This window comes from Uranotaenia lowii, chromosome 3 (assembly GCF_029784155.1).
Source record: "Uranotaenia lowii strain MFRU-FL chromosome 3, ASM2978415v1, whole genome shotgun sequence".
NCBI lineage: Eukaryota > Metazoa > Arthropoda > Insecta > Diptera > Culicidae > Uranotaenia > Uranotaenia lowii.
In genome coordinates, this window is record NC_073693.1 from 83523445 (window position 1) to 83539048 (window position 15604).

A 15604-nucleotide genomic window follows, 5' to 3' on the forward strand; every position below is an offset into this window, starting at 1 on the left:
AGATGTTGAGCGATGCCCGGGCTGCGTAAATACTTATTGTAATCTAAAGGGTCGCAGACACAAATCAGAAGAGAGATACGTCCTGATAATTCCCTTGAAAATTGAAACAATTTAACAGTAAAGAACAATGTACGGTATATTTGTACGTTTATTAACTTTTTTTTACCAAAATATAACTGATAACTGTTAAATTCCTAATGATTCAAAATTACTTTGACTATTTTTATAACAATGCATAAATATTTAATTATTAATGCTGAGTCGCATGTGACTCGTAAAATTCTGTCGTGGTGTGTGATTTCGTCAGGCCGATGCGATTTTTAGTTTCCGAAGAAAAACAAAACATCCTTTCCGTTCCGTCACAATCTTTGGCACTTGTTATCCGAATGAAGTTGGTTATTTTTCATCCTGAACTGCCCCTTTTCGAAAATTTTTGCTCCAAAAAACGGCACATTAAACATTCTTTCGGTGGGCCTAAACAAGCAGCTGCAAGTTTACACTTTTCGTTTGTTTCCGGAAAACTGAAAATTAATGAAGTTTAAATGATGAGCATGTTTCGAAAAGTATAGGCGATTCAAGAATTCACTTTTTCTTACCATATTATCCAATCAAAACCGTCTAAATATTTTGTAAAACTGTGAAATTTTCAAAAATTGCCTTGTGTTTTGGAAAACTACTACGCGTTTTGACACTTGAGTCCATAACATCATCATTTTGATCGCAAGGCCCTCTGAGAGTCGTTTTGAGCTGCAAATCGCCAATAACAATTTCATAAAATTAAAAAAAAAACAAATACCCTGTTGTGTTGCCAAAATCAAATGCTGCCAAAATCGAACAGGGTTTGTACATATAAAAGACTAAAAATAACCTCAAATATCACTAATGTTGAATGTAATGTATATGTAAAATGACAAAAATTAAAAATCTGATGAAAAAAATAAACATTTAAACTATAGAAAACAAAGAGGCGCAATCTGATCCCTTTTGAAATAATCAGCTTGCAGCCCTGCTGTAGTGCTGCCTTTAAGACTGCTTGGTTTTGCTCGATTGGAATGACACTGACAAAAAATCAAAAAATCCAATCGTGACATGTCGTCTCTTTGTTTACTATAGGCTCGTTAATTTAAACATAACAAAATAAAAATCCAAATGTGTCTAAAATATGATGAAAAAAAACAAAAGTTGACTGAAAATTATCGAAAGTTGATAAAAAATGGCGTTAAGAAATAGTCTTAACAATGGTTTAATTAAAGCAATAAGTGAGGAAAAAGTTGTTGAAAAAACGATCGATTTTGGCAATACAAAGTTTTCGAGCGTGTTGCTAAAAACGAAAGGGGCTGAATTTTAAAGACACTGGTACTGGTAACTATTACTAGCTACTATAACCCTCCAACATTGATTTTGATAATTCTTGCGACGAGCCCTTTCATTTGACGTTTCGCCCGATATTTTCGAAAATTTACTTTTTATAGTGGTGATATCCATGGTCTCCATTTTGCATTCAATAATTTGAAACTGAACTGCTTTCGAAGTTCACAATCGAATAACTTTTTTTTGCTTCCAAAAGATAACTAGGGGAAAGGTTTCCTAAATGGGCCTATCGGGTTAAATGACCCTACGGCTGTTTGATAAAATGGCTGACTAGACAGCTTATCAGACCAATGCATTTTGAGGATGATACGCTTAGAACATTAGGCAAGAAAGAATTTTATGAATTTAAAAACTCAAAAAAAAATTAAAAAATCATACAAGGATTTGATACATTTTGATGTAATATTTCGACTTTTAAAAATTATACGTAAAGAAGCTTAAAACAAAAACTAGGATAGTTTTTGTTTCTTACTCAAATGAACTTTAGAAATTAAACATATTTCAGCTTTTGTGGTGTTTTAATAATGATTATTTAGTGGAATAACAGAGTGTTTTTGTATGCCCCCATCATGTTTGTAAAATGCCTCCATCCTAAAATAACAGGTTAAATAGAATAAATAATTGATTTTTATCATTGAACCTTCAAATCTAAGCTCTGAATAACATCTTAAGAGAGAATTGAAGATCTAAAACAGATTTGATAGAGTTTTTCTCATGGATGAACTGCCTCCATAGTATGGCAGCCCTAACTTTTGTTTTATTCCATAAAATTATAATATACATAGATGTTTATGAAACTTCAGCTTTGTCGTACGGAAATTATTACTTTCAAGCAGTTTCATTGAAATTATACGGAAATATTGCCCAAAAAACAGAAATTTTGTTCAAAACCTAAATAGGCGCATTTATCCCGCACGGTTTGAGGTTCGGAATTTTAGACAACACTTATAATAAAATCGTTTTCTTGGAAACAGAAGAAAACTTTAACATAAAAATTTCTCCAATGTATAGAAAACAGATGCCTGCATACGTGTTTATAGTTTTTGTACACATCTTCAATGTGATATTTGATTGAATCAGTGTTCTGCTTAATAGGCGCACATAGCCCGCTCCTCCCCTACTAAGATTCAGGTTGCTATGAAAGACAGTTATCAACAAATTCAGAACGGTTCGCATTACAGTTAAACAGAAGAAAAGTTTTTCGTTTGAAAATGTTGGCTTTCATTTTCATACCTTGTGGAAATTTATCAATTTAGTAGTTTATTTTAATAAAAAACTAGCTGACCAGGCGTACTTTGCTACCCCTCCCATGGAAGAAAATTAAGTTTGTTAAAGATATTTTAATTTAAAAAAAACCTTTTTTAATAAAATTTCAACATCATTCACTCAACTCTTTTTCATGGTATCTGAGCTTCTACAATGTCTTTTTTCTCAACGTAACTTGAAGGTTTTAAGGTTGAAGGAGCCATTCAACCTTAAAAGGAAGGGAAAAAGGGAAGGGAAAAAAAGAAGGATATTTAATTCAATAAAAAAAAAACCCTTTAAGTTTAAAAAAACGCCCCTTTTCGAAGCAGGAGGAGTATTTAGATACAGGCAAATTTGAACAAAATTAAAAAGTAAGCCAGACTTTATGAAAACACTAAGACATTTGTTTCATTAACACATACAATGTTACATTTATTGAATAATAGAGTCTTCATTCATTGTTTTCATTATGTCACAACGCTTACGTACATAATTTTTTAACAGAAATACTTCATGGATTTTTAAAATTTTGTCAATTGCTTGATAATTTTGTATGGGAGCCTCCCACCCCTTTTCGGACTCGGAGGGATTTGAAAATGTATTAGAAACCATTCCCGGTCTTAAAAACGGCTTCACACCTTATTTTACGCAAATCAGTTCAATAGCTTCCAAAAATTGTTGGAATTGTTTGAAATTTTTGATAACTTAGTATAGGAGCCCCCGTTTTTTTTTTTTTGGATACGGGGGGATTCTGAATTGTTACGGAAACCATACCCGGTCTTGAAAACGACTACAATAAAAATCACGTTAAATGGCTAAGTAGTTTCCAAAAAATGTTCGAATTTTTATTTATTTTGTAGTTTGTTGGCCTTATTCTTTTTTGAAATGGTTAATATTCACAAAAAAAAATAGATTGAAAAAATCATATGAAAAATAACAACTTTTATTTTCGCTTGAAATTGGAAATCTAGATTTTTATTTGAAACATACAGGTACACGTTGAAAAACATTGACTCTATCATCATACGAAACATCACACTTACAATAGTTAGCTTTTGCCTTTCGTTTGACAGATTTTTGTGTTGTGAGTTTGAAATATAGAGACGTTGCTGGTAACTATTACTTGTTACCTCATTTAGTATTTTTTTTCTCGACACAAGCCACGTCTTCAATTTGACGTTTCATCCGAGGTTTTCGAAAATTAATTAAATTATTCATAGACATCGATTTTAATAACCTCATGACGAGGCTTTCTATTCAACTCCACACTAATTCTCTTCACCTTCAAGTCAAAACCTTCCACTAAACGGGCCTCAAATTAAAATCGGAGCTAAACTAATTTCTAGCGGTACTTACACTAGAAGCTTGTACTAGCGAACTCCTGCCACTAATTTTCTTCACCTTCTAGTCAAACCCTTTCACTAGACGGGTCGCAAATTACAATCAAAGCTTAACTAAACGATCCATCCATTGAATTATACAATTTGGAATCCGAATGCAAAAAATTGACCAATTTTCTCTGGAACTACTTGCGAGGTAAGAAGAACTTATCCTTAACGTTACACTTACTAAGAAGTTTGAATCGAAATGCAAAACAAATCGAGAGCAAATTTGTGAATGATGAGTATGATTTTAGTGTTCTGGTGGATGCAAATGTCCCTCACGGTTGTTTTCATTAGCAAATTTTAACAAAGGATTACAATTTTTTGATTCCCTGGATCGGACTCAAATTCTGGTTAAGGCTGATAATTTTAATGTGTTTCTTTTGAAAACTTAATTTCGAATTGGTTGATTGATGTCAATTATGTTCACAACAACTTGTAATCACATAGTAAGCTACATTTAACTGTTATGTTCTTTCAATGAGTTCAGTGGATTCTTGTTTGGAGTCTGATCGATTTGGCTTAACAATTTCCAGGTTGATTTTTATTTCATTTTCCGATATTTCCCAATCAGACACCTGCCATCGGTAGCTATTTTCAATTTATTGTTTTTCTCAGCAGAGGAAAGGAATGAATCGAAAAAATCCAAGAAACACAATCACGGGACGACAAAATACTTTTTAGACTGCTCGAAACACCTCCCCCCACTTCTTTAGCAACAATGTTTAGAAGTGGGGAGGTGGCAAAATTTATTGCAATATTTTGCTCGTATAAGAAGAACAAGCTCAAAAAAAACTTGCAAGACATACCTAGTAGAACACGCGTAACAAAAAACCGTTCAACCGTGTTGTGTTGCTTTGGCGTTGGGAAAGGTAGGTACAAAGTGTTAAATATCACAAATCGAACGGTTGCGTGTTGTTGAACGTTTTATTTCCCGGAAGCCGATCGAACGATAGCTTGTAGCATAACTTTTATGGAGCAATTTGTTGATCATCATCGAACAAGTTGGGATTATTTTTTATGAAGATGACAACAAATTGATTGAGCGAAAAAGTTGACACATTGTTTTTGGGTTTTGAAATAACTTTGTTGGAGTTTGAGTAAATTATTTCAAAATGTTTATGTACCAAAATCAAGGAAATTACAGCAATTGTTACAAAAAACTATACCTACTTAATGAAAATATTACCATCCAGGTGACGTTACAGTATTGATTATTACCTGAAAAGAGAAAGAAAAAAATGTTTTTACAATTTTATTATAAAACAAATGGTTTTCAGAGCATTGAAAATAAATCTTATTCCGTTTGCACTAAGTTCACATTTCAAAATGGGGAAAGATCCTGTCCTTGGAAAAAAAAACTCGAGGCCGTTTACTTATGCTCGGGTTGGCATATTCAAATACGATTCAGTAGACACCGGAGAGTGCACTCAAGTTAGCGAATCCATTGTTTGTGAACAGCAGCAATATAAAAGTGTTTCACTCCTTTTCTTGCCCTCTTTTAGATTGAAAATAACCTTTAAGGTATGAGAGACAATGTTTGACTTAAAAGTTATATGATTCAAAAACAATCAATTTTAATTTAGAATAAGTAGACCTTCAACATTTATTTGAGTAGGTATACAAAAGTGCTTAGGAAAATCCCATAAGAGTTTCCAGACAACAATTGGTCTAACCTCCATCGTACACAAGAACACTTGTTCAGTTGTATTGAAAAGCATCTTCAAAATGTATAAAAATAAAACTACAAAAAAAAACTACCATAAACATTTTGTTTCACATTGTCTGTCGCCACCAGCTAGCTCTACAGTAGCTAGTTTGCTAGCTAGAAGTCACAATGTGAGACAATGTTTTTATGATAATCGCTGTATGCATAAATGGTTCCAGATTAGACTTGATTATGAAGCTGCTACTGCTGCCAGAGTTCCATGAAAAAGGGGGTTCCATCTTCGATGGCTTTTGTTCGAAGCAAAAGTCGTAATCGTTTTCTGCGATGCACTGAGACTGAATAATTGAAAATAAAACCTAGACAACGTCAACGTCTTTGTCAGAGCGTTATGGGGGCATCAGTTTTGTCATGCACGTCTCTTAGCATTGACAATAAATTGTGAAGAATTCTCTTGTTAGAGATTCGTAGAAATTATTAATGGCTAATCAATAATCTGTCGAGAGGATGAATACAGTTTGAATTTCCATTTATAAATGTGTTCTTCGTATTCTCCAGCTTTTATTCACATTTCATTCCAATAGGACAAACCGGAACCAAAACGGACAAGCATTATTTCATACTACGAAAAAATTCTCTGTTCTGTATTGTGAATGAAATCAAATACTAAAATTTGATAAATTCAAAATTGTTAGGACTGCTTACTTAATATTGCACTGCATCACATCCTATATCACTCTTAGACTAATATATTTCATTTAACGTCAGTTGACACTATATGCGTCTACAAATTGAAACTAATTTTCAATTGTAAATTTCGCAATTACAATTCCACAAACCCTTTGTATTGAACCTTAAATAAATCTTGATACTCAAAAACACTTCCTCTTCTGTGGAATGGGGTTCCTTGAAGAACTGTAACAAGTTAACAATTTCAGAATTTGAAACCATCCATTTTAACATCAAATTACATTCATCAAATACAAATTTATCAACAAGCTGATAGCCAAGTGATAGATGCCTCACGATAGTCAACAAAAATAGCAAAAAAAAATTTAAAAAAATTTGTATGTAGTTACAAATTTTATGCTGGTATGTAATATTTAGCCTCAATTTTGATTTATATTTCTTGTACTTCTTATTGTTCAACTCCACATTCGAAAGGGTTTTGATCACACAAGGTGCACAGAATTTAAGAGCTAACTTTAGATTAATTTGGGTGCCCTGAATCACAATTATTAGTTTTTTTCTATATCAGTTTTTGTTTTTTGAATAACTTCGAGACATTATTTTAAACAAAATCTGCACTTTTCTGACAAAACTGTGTAACGTTACAAACTTTTAAAAAATTAAAATTTTAAACAATGATAAACTTTCTAGAAGCGTGCTAGAAATTTTGAAGCATTCTTTTTGTTTTTTTTTACCTACTCTGTAAAACACGAGAACGTTAACTATTTTTTATGTAATTTTTAACCAAATTGAGTAATACCCAAACTATTAAAACAGAAATCAAATCGATTTCCAGTCTTCAACAAATTTGTTATGTATAATAAAACTTAAGAAATTCAGAAATGTCAGGAATACTTATAATGATATCTCTTCAAATTTCTAAAAATTTTTGAATTTAGCTTTTTAAATCAATTTCTCCTGTAAACTATGACAAAAAATATTTTTTGATTGAATGGAGGAAAACCAACAAATTTATTTTATATTAAACTAGCTGACCCGGTGTGCTTTGCTACACCTTTCAAAATCAAATGATATTATCAAAAATTATTCAAATTTTTATTGTTTTATTGGCATTATTTTAAATCAAATTATAACATAATTCATAAGCAACCGTTATAAAATGAGAGCTGCAGCTGGAGTTTCGAGTAACAACAAAAAGATAGCTTAAACAAATATTCTAAATCTTGCTCTTTAAATTTGTGTTAAATGAATCTGTCTGGAGGGCCTCAAATTAATCGTACGCAAACAATCTAACTTATAAAATATGGTTGTTTTTTCTTGATATGTTCTGGAATTATGCTGAAAAACTGATAAGAGAGCCCCCTCCCCTGTCCTTACCTTCACCCCCTGCTGAATAGAGGTCGTGATTTTTAATAATCATACCTAATTTTCGTTCCCAAAAATCCTCTTATATCATATATAGTTCCATGGGAGATGTATAGAACTCACCTCCCTCCTCCTATGTACCTACTCACTGAAAGGAGGATGGTGTGTCAGATAATCATAGAATCATACCAAAATTATTTCCACGTTAAGTTTTGTCCATTTCTCGGAATTTGCAAAAAAAAAATAAATGTAAGCCTTCTCTTCCCTTCCTATATTCCCATTTCCGTACTCAAATACTTTTTGATGCCAAATTTAGTTTTATTTTCTCGATAAATTCTCGAGTTATGCAAAAAAAATATATATGGAAGCTCCCCTTTCTCTCTTTATATCTTTCCGCTGAAAAAAGGTGGGGCTTCAATTTATGATAGAAACATTTCTCGTATCTAAATACCCTCATATGCCAAATATGATTCAATTTGCTCGATCAACTCTCCAGTTGTACTGAAAATTGTGATTTAGTTTACTCGATCAGCTCTCCAGTTATACTGATAATTGTAAGGGAGACCTCTCCTCCCCCTTTTCACCCTCCTCTTTTGAAGAGTGTGGGATACCAAGCATTCATAGAAGCATTTCTCGTACCCAAATATCGTTCCATGCCAAATTTGGTTCCATTTGCTGTTGTAGTTTTTGAGTTATGCTGTAAAAATTGTATGAAACTCCCCTCCCTCTTTCCTTTCTCCCCGCTGTAAGAAGGAAGGAGTCTCTAACAATCATTAGAACATGTCACGTTCCCAAGTACCCGCCCATGCCAAATTTGGTTCCATTTGCTTAGTTGGTTTTTGAGTTGTGTAAAAAATTATGAAAGAGATGCCAAATTTGGTTCCATTTGCTTTATTACTTTTTGAGTTATGTAAAAAAAATTATGAAAGAGACCCCTCCCCCTTTCTACTGGAAAGAGGGAGGGGTCTCAAATAATCATTGAAATATTTTTCGTATCCAAATACCTTCCCGTGCCAAATTTGGTTCCAATATCTTGATTAGTTTTCGAGTTATATGAAAAATTGTAAAGTAGCCCCCTCCCCCCTTTCTATCATCACCACTGAGGGGAGGGAGGGGTACCTCATATTCATAGAAATATTCCTCGTACCCAAATACCACCCCATGCCAATTTTGATATCATTTGCTTGATGGGTGCTCGAGTTATGCAAAAAAATGTCTTTTGTCTGGGTGGCCCCTCCCTCCCTTATTGAGAGAGGGAGGGATCTCAAACCATAATAGGAACCTTCCCCGGCCTTCAATACCCCAACCTGCCAAATTTCACGCAAATCGGTCCAGTAGTTTTCGAGTCTATAGGGAACAGACAGACAGACAGACAGACAGACAGACAGAAATTCATTTTTATATATATAGATAGAAGATAAAAATTTTCTTTCATGTTCTTTTGTTCGTTTATCAGTTATCAATTATTGGTTTTATTCAGATATGATTTATTTTTAAAATTTTAAAAACATATCTATATATATAAAAATGAATTTCTGTCTGTCTGTCTGTCTGTCTGTCTGTCTGTTCCCTATAGACTCGGAAACTACTGAACCGATTTGCGTGAAACTTGGCAGGTGGGGGTATTGGAGGCAGGGGAAGGTTCCTATTATGGTTTGAGATCCCTCCTTCTCTCATGAAGGGGGGAGGGGTCTCCCAAACAAAAGACAATTCTTTGCATAACTCGAAAACTAATCAAGCCAATGGTATCCAATTTGGCATGGGGTGGTATTTGGAAAGGAGCAAAATTTCTATGAATATTTGGTACCCCTCCCTCCTCTCAGTGGGCTGATAGGAAGAGGGGAGGGGGGCTACCTTACAATTTTTCATATATCTCAAAAACTAATCAAGATATTGGAACCAAATTTGGCATGGGAAGGTATTTGGATACGTAAAATATTTCAATGATTATTTGAGATCCCTCCCTATTTCCAGTAGAAAGGAGGAGGGGTCTCTTTTATATTTTTTTACATAGCTCAAAAACTAATAAAGCAAATAGAACCAAATTTGGCATGGGAGGGTATTTGGATACAAAAACTATTTCTATGATTATTTGAGACCCCCCCCCCCCTCTTTTCTGTAGGGAGATGTAAAGGGGGAAGGGGCCTCTTTTATAATTTTTTACATAGCTCAGAAACTAACTAAGCAAATGGAACCAAATTTGGCATGGGTGGGTATTTGGGAACGTCACATGTTCTAATGATTGTTTGAGACCCCTTCCATCTTCCAGCGGGGAGAGGGAAGAAGGGAGGGAGAAGTTTCATACAATTTTTACTGCATTACTCAAGAACTACAACATCAAATGGAACCAAATTTGGCATGGAACGATATTTGGGTACGAGAAACGCTTCTATGAATATTTGGTATCCCTCACTCCTTCAAAGAGGTGGATGGAAAGGAGAAGAGAGTTCTCCTTCACAATTTTCAGCATAACTGGAGAGCTGATTGAGCCAATTGAACCATTTTTGACATGTGAAGGTGTTTAGATACGAAAAATGTTTCTATTATAAATTGAAGCCCCACTTTTTTCAGCGGAAAGATAAATTTGGCATCAAAGAGTATATGAGTACGAAAAATACTTTATGAATATTAAGCTCTCCCCTCCATTCAATGGGGAGAACGGAAGTAGGGATGGTACTTCCTTTCAAGTTTATGCATAACTCAAGAATTTACTACGCAAATAAAACCAAATTTGGTATGGGATGGTATATCAATACGAGAATTTTTTCTATGTGAAACAATTCCTTTCTTGCAGTAGGATTATAGAATTGAAAATATAGGAAGGTAAAAGGAAAGCTTACATATAACTTTTTTTTTACAAAATCCGAGAAAAGGATAAAAATTAACATGGAAAATCATTTTGGTATGATTCTATGATTATCTGACACCCATCCTTTTTTCTGTGAGTAGGTACATAGAAGGACGGAGGTGAGCCCAATACAATTTCATTAGAATAAGTTCTCAATTTATGCTAATGAAGCCAACAAATGGAAACAAATATGGATTGGAATGGTATTTGGTTACGAGATATATTTCTATGATTGTTGTAGAGTGTAGACCCTTATGCTTTACAGTGTAAAGAGGGGATGAAAGGAGGGGGCTCCATTTAAAATTTGTTGTAAAGCTTAAAAACTTATCAACCAATGGAACTTGATATAAGAGGATTTCTGGGAACGATAAAAAATGGGTATAATTATTAAAGATCACGACCTCCATTCAGCAGGGGGTGAAAGGAAGGACAGGAGGGCTCTCTTATCTGTTTTTTTTTTTGCATAAATCTACAACAAATCAAGCGAAATCAACCATATTTTATAAGTTAGATTCATTGCATACAAATAATTTGAGACCCTCCTTTTTTAGATCGGATTAAAATTATCAGATCTTTAACACAAATTTATAGATCAAGATTTTTTTTTTTTTTTTTTTTTTTTTTTTTTTCAATATAGGATTATTTATTTAAAACTACTGTTCGGGTTTACAATATTATAATTTCAAATCATGATTACAAAAGTTTGATTCTAAATAACTAACTAAGTAGATTATTTTTTCGATTCTTTTGTTCTTGATCCATCTACTAAATCAGTCAAATTTGGTTTATTACTAGCGATTCCTGTGCTGGTGCGTATCTTGATTTGTTTTTTCTGGTTTCTGGTGAGTAATGACTGAGCTCCGCTAATGGTAGTAACGTTTTGTTTCTCCGTTTCACTTTCTGATTCCGAAGCGTCGTTCGAACTTGATGGATGTTCTTTTGTTGTTCCGCGTTTCTCACCCTTTCTGTCTCGCTTCAAACTACTTTGTGACGTTTCCGCGTGTTCGTTAGCCGGCGTTGGTTGTTTCATGGTATGTTCTCCTGCTTTAGATGAAGACGTTTTCAAATTTTCCACAGCCTTTGTCGTTAAAGACAAATCACTCAGTACCTGCTTTTCCAGTGGCTTATGTATGGCTGAGCTCTTGGTAAGCTCACTCTGAGTAACTACATTCTCTGTAGTCACATGAGGGGAATTGCGAGCTCTCTCTTTAGTCCATGTGCTTGTGACTTTACTGTAAGTGAGTTCCGTTTGACCAGATCTTACGACCACGTTATCTTTTTCAGCATCACCAGAAGGTTTCAAACTATTGTTTCCCGATCGTTTGACCGAACAATCTGCTTTAAGATGCCCAATACCACCACACTGAAAACACTTGTTGGCAAGGCCCTCGTGATAAACACGTGCTCGTATGTTTCGTATATGAACTGAAACTGGAATTTCGACACCATCTGCTATTTCCATATACACCCCTCGAACAGAATTCCATATGGGGAAACCTGTATCGGCTCCGTATCTTTCACGAACGGTCCGTTGTACCTTTCCAAATCTTGACATAGCAATCCAAACTTCTTGATCGTCAATCTCAGGTGGCAAGTTGAACAGTCTAACGTAGCGTACAACAGCGTTGGCAAGAGATAACTCCACTTTACACTTCTGGTGCTCGTCAAGAAAAAAATCGATTTTATCTTGTTGGCTCCGCATAAAACTAGGCACATCAAATTCCGGCTTGAATTTAATTATTACCGAAAGTTCCATTTTTTCCTTATACATGGCGAGTAAATCGTCAGGTTTAAGGCACAGTTTAGTTTTCATATACTCAAAGATCCGTGCATCACTTGGTTCTGGGCAACCTTTTGGAAAACGAATACGTATAGAATTTGATTTCAATTCTAAATTCGCCATCTTCCTTTTTCTGAACACTACTCGAGCACTTCGATCTTCAAAATCTCTGTACGAAGAGCAATAACGTTTACAATAGAAGCTCCAGCTAGCGGTTTACGTCCGACTAGAACGAGCTCAAAACACGAACAGATTCAGAATATAATTTTAAGTTATCATTTTGTTGCAATTCGAAACTCCAGCTGCAGCTCTCATTTATAGCGATTGCTTATGAATGATGTTATAATTATGCCAACAAAACAATAAAAATTTGAATAATATCTGAAAATATCATTTCTCTTTGGAAAGTGTAGCAACGTACACCGGGTCAGTTACCAAAATAAAATTTGAAAAACAATATCTGACAAAAGTTTCGAGTTCAGGAAGCAAAAATCTTTCAAATCACAATCATTAAAACAAAGGCACATTAATTACTGTTAAATTTTATAAATAAGATTTTTAAATGGTAAGACGTTTTAATTGAAAAAATATTGTCCATCTGCATTATGTTCATTAAATTTCAAACAAATTTTCTCAATAGAATAGTCCCACTTTTAAAATATTTGATTTTTTTAGATAAGTTTGTCTGATTCTCAATTTTCTCTGAATTTTTGTGTTCTGAAAATATAATTTTTTTGGAAACCATTCAAATCAAACTTAAAAAAAGAAAAACATTGTTTGCATCATTTGTCCTTGACCCATTATTGAAATCGACGGCTACAACATATTCAGATCTGACGATTCAGATGATTCAGATAAATCTTTAATTTTTATTATTTTTTTAAATCGATTTTTATTTTAAAGTAATCTTTTAAAAGTTCAAAAAGTAATTCGAAGGTGCACCACTAAAGCTTAGTTTTAATGCAAAACATTAACTAAATTAGATTTTTTTTGTGTTTTCAGCATTTAAAACAAGTACTTAGAATTCCATATATTTATTTCTATAAGTTTCTAAATGATTGTTCAAGAAAGCGGTTCCCAACTTAGACTTTGTTATTACATTAAAGTTTTCAATGATGAATTGAAAATGGTTCATTACTAATACATAAAGCCAATATTGTGACCTGCAAGCAAAGACATAACCTTTTATTTTGAAGAATCATATATAAAAAATGATCAAAGTCAGAGATTTGAGCTCTAGCACTCTTAAAACAGAATTTAATATATTCATCGCTTTATCACATTAAATTAAATAAGCTACAAGGTCTCTCAAGGTTCTCTTACATTGAAAATTGATATTTCTTTCCTGATCGAGAATTCGAATTTAAAATGGTAAACAAATTATTTATTTTTCTAAATTTATGTTTTATTTCTGACATGAACATGGCATGAATTTATTTTGGAATTTGGATTTAATTTCTCTTTAAATCTGGTTTCAATTTTAATCAACTTCTGCACTGATTTTTATGTCCGTAGTCCGTAGATTCAAATTCTTGTTTTGTTAAAATTTTAGTTCGTATTCGTTTTTTTCGTGTTTCGCAAATTTTGATTTCAAATGATCCAAATAATAAATTCCACATAGTGGTTCATATTGGTTCATATTCAAACTTCTGTTTTATTTTGAACATTTAAGAAATCGTATCGAAATTCGAAGTCGCGAATGCCATAAAGATGGTAAAACGACTATAATCGAAACAAAAAAAAAAAAAAAGTATCGAAATTCGGAAACAGATTCAAAATTGGAAGTTCATGTTCCAGAATAATTAATGATTAAAATTCAGATTCAGCTCGTAAATGAGTTTAACAAGTAAGGTAAAAATATCAAGATGACCATAACTTAAACCACAAATAAAGTTGACAAATTCGAATCGCAAGGGATCGCAGATTTAAAACTTTAATTTTAAATTCAATTTCAACATTTTTAATTTAAATCAAAGTCATATTGCATTAACAATTCAGCTGAAAATCAAAGATTTTAAGTGGAATTTGAGTTTATTTTGCAAGTTTTGTTTATTGAAAAAAAAAACGATTTCAATAAATTTTCCACAGAATTTAAGTTAAGCAATTGATATTTTACAAACAATATTTTCTTTAAAAGAATCATGTTATTTTAACGTTCGAAATTTGCAGTGAATTCCACATTTTGTTCGTGTATTGTAAAATATTTTTGATGGATATTCCAGTTCTTTTAAGAGGGAATTTTAAAACTTAAATCCAAAATATTGATCCAGATAGTAAGAATCAGATTCTAGTGTAAACGTTTGATCTCTTTCTTTTAATTTGGAAAATTTATTTATTTTTGCCAATAAGCGATATTAATTTTCTTTTTTTTATTAAACTCAAGAGTTTGACAGATTTAGTTTATTTTATTTGAACATATTTAGAATAAGCTTTATGAAAGACATTAATAATTAAATTAAATTAAACTAAATTAAATTTAAAAAAAACTTATTCTTTGCTCAAATAAAATTAAATAAATCTATCAGATTTTTGATCAAATTAAAAAACTACAACCACCTAGCCCAGTGGTCGGCAACCTTTTGAGGCAGAAGAGCCAAAATCTTCAAATTTTCTAAATTTCAGAGGTTGAAAGAGCCTCATTATTATTGTTTTTGTTTTAAGTAAAAAAATAAATGAATACTTTGCAGGGTATTAAAGTGAAAAATTTGAACATATTAACATGAACAAAATATTTATAATTTCTTCGACAAAGAAAAGCTTATAAAACAACAAAGTAAAGGAAATTTTTTTTCTTTAAATTATCAAGCTTTTTATTATATTCCCCAGATTTAGGTAATCTTTTCCAAAATCCAAAATATGAGGGTAAATTAAATTTAACTAAAATTTATGTAGCCAAAAATTTTAATCTTCAAAAATTATGCTTCTGCCAAGGTAGAATTCTCAAAATTCATGACATCAAGCGAGAGTTTCTTCAGAATGTTATGCATCTGGAAATTTCAAAAATTTCATTTTATGTCACATGTGATTCTTCAATATTGAAATTCAATTCATTTTAGATTATTCATCAATGCTTGATAAAATTTAGATTACTGGAGAAAATCTGTGGTTTGACCAGCATAAACCTTTATTAAAAATTCGTAACAAATAATAAAGAAACAGGGAAAATCAGTTTAAGGATACTTTTAAAATTTCGAAACATAACTTAATAAAAAAAACAACAACGGTGACTAACTCTTAGTAAAAGAATTGTCCGTTAC

General features: G+C 32.5%; 1 protein-coding gene across 5 annotated transcripts in view; it reads right to left on the minus strand.

Annotated features, from left to right (window-relative positions):
* The window catches only part of LOC129757634 (diacylglycerol kinase 1), a 459105-nt gene that overhangs the window by 320763 nt on the left and 122738 nt on the right, over positions 1–15604 (minus strand). Inside the window, exon 2 of one of the 5 annotated variants that reach the window (XM_055754907.1) lies at positions 5172–5219. The exons of the other annotated variants lie outside the window; for them this stretch is intronic. The gene's annotated coding sequence lies outside the window, so the exon portion shown is untranslated. The remainder of the gene's footprint in view (positions 1–5171; positions 5220–15604) is intronic. 5 annotated transcript variants of the gene reach the window in all.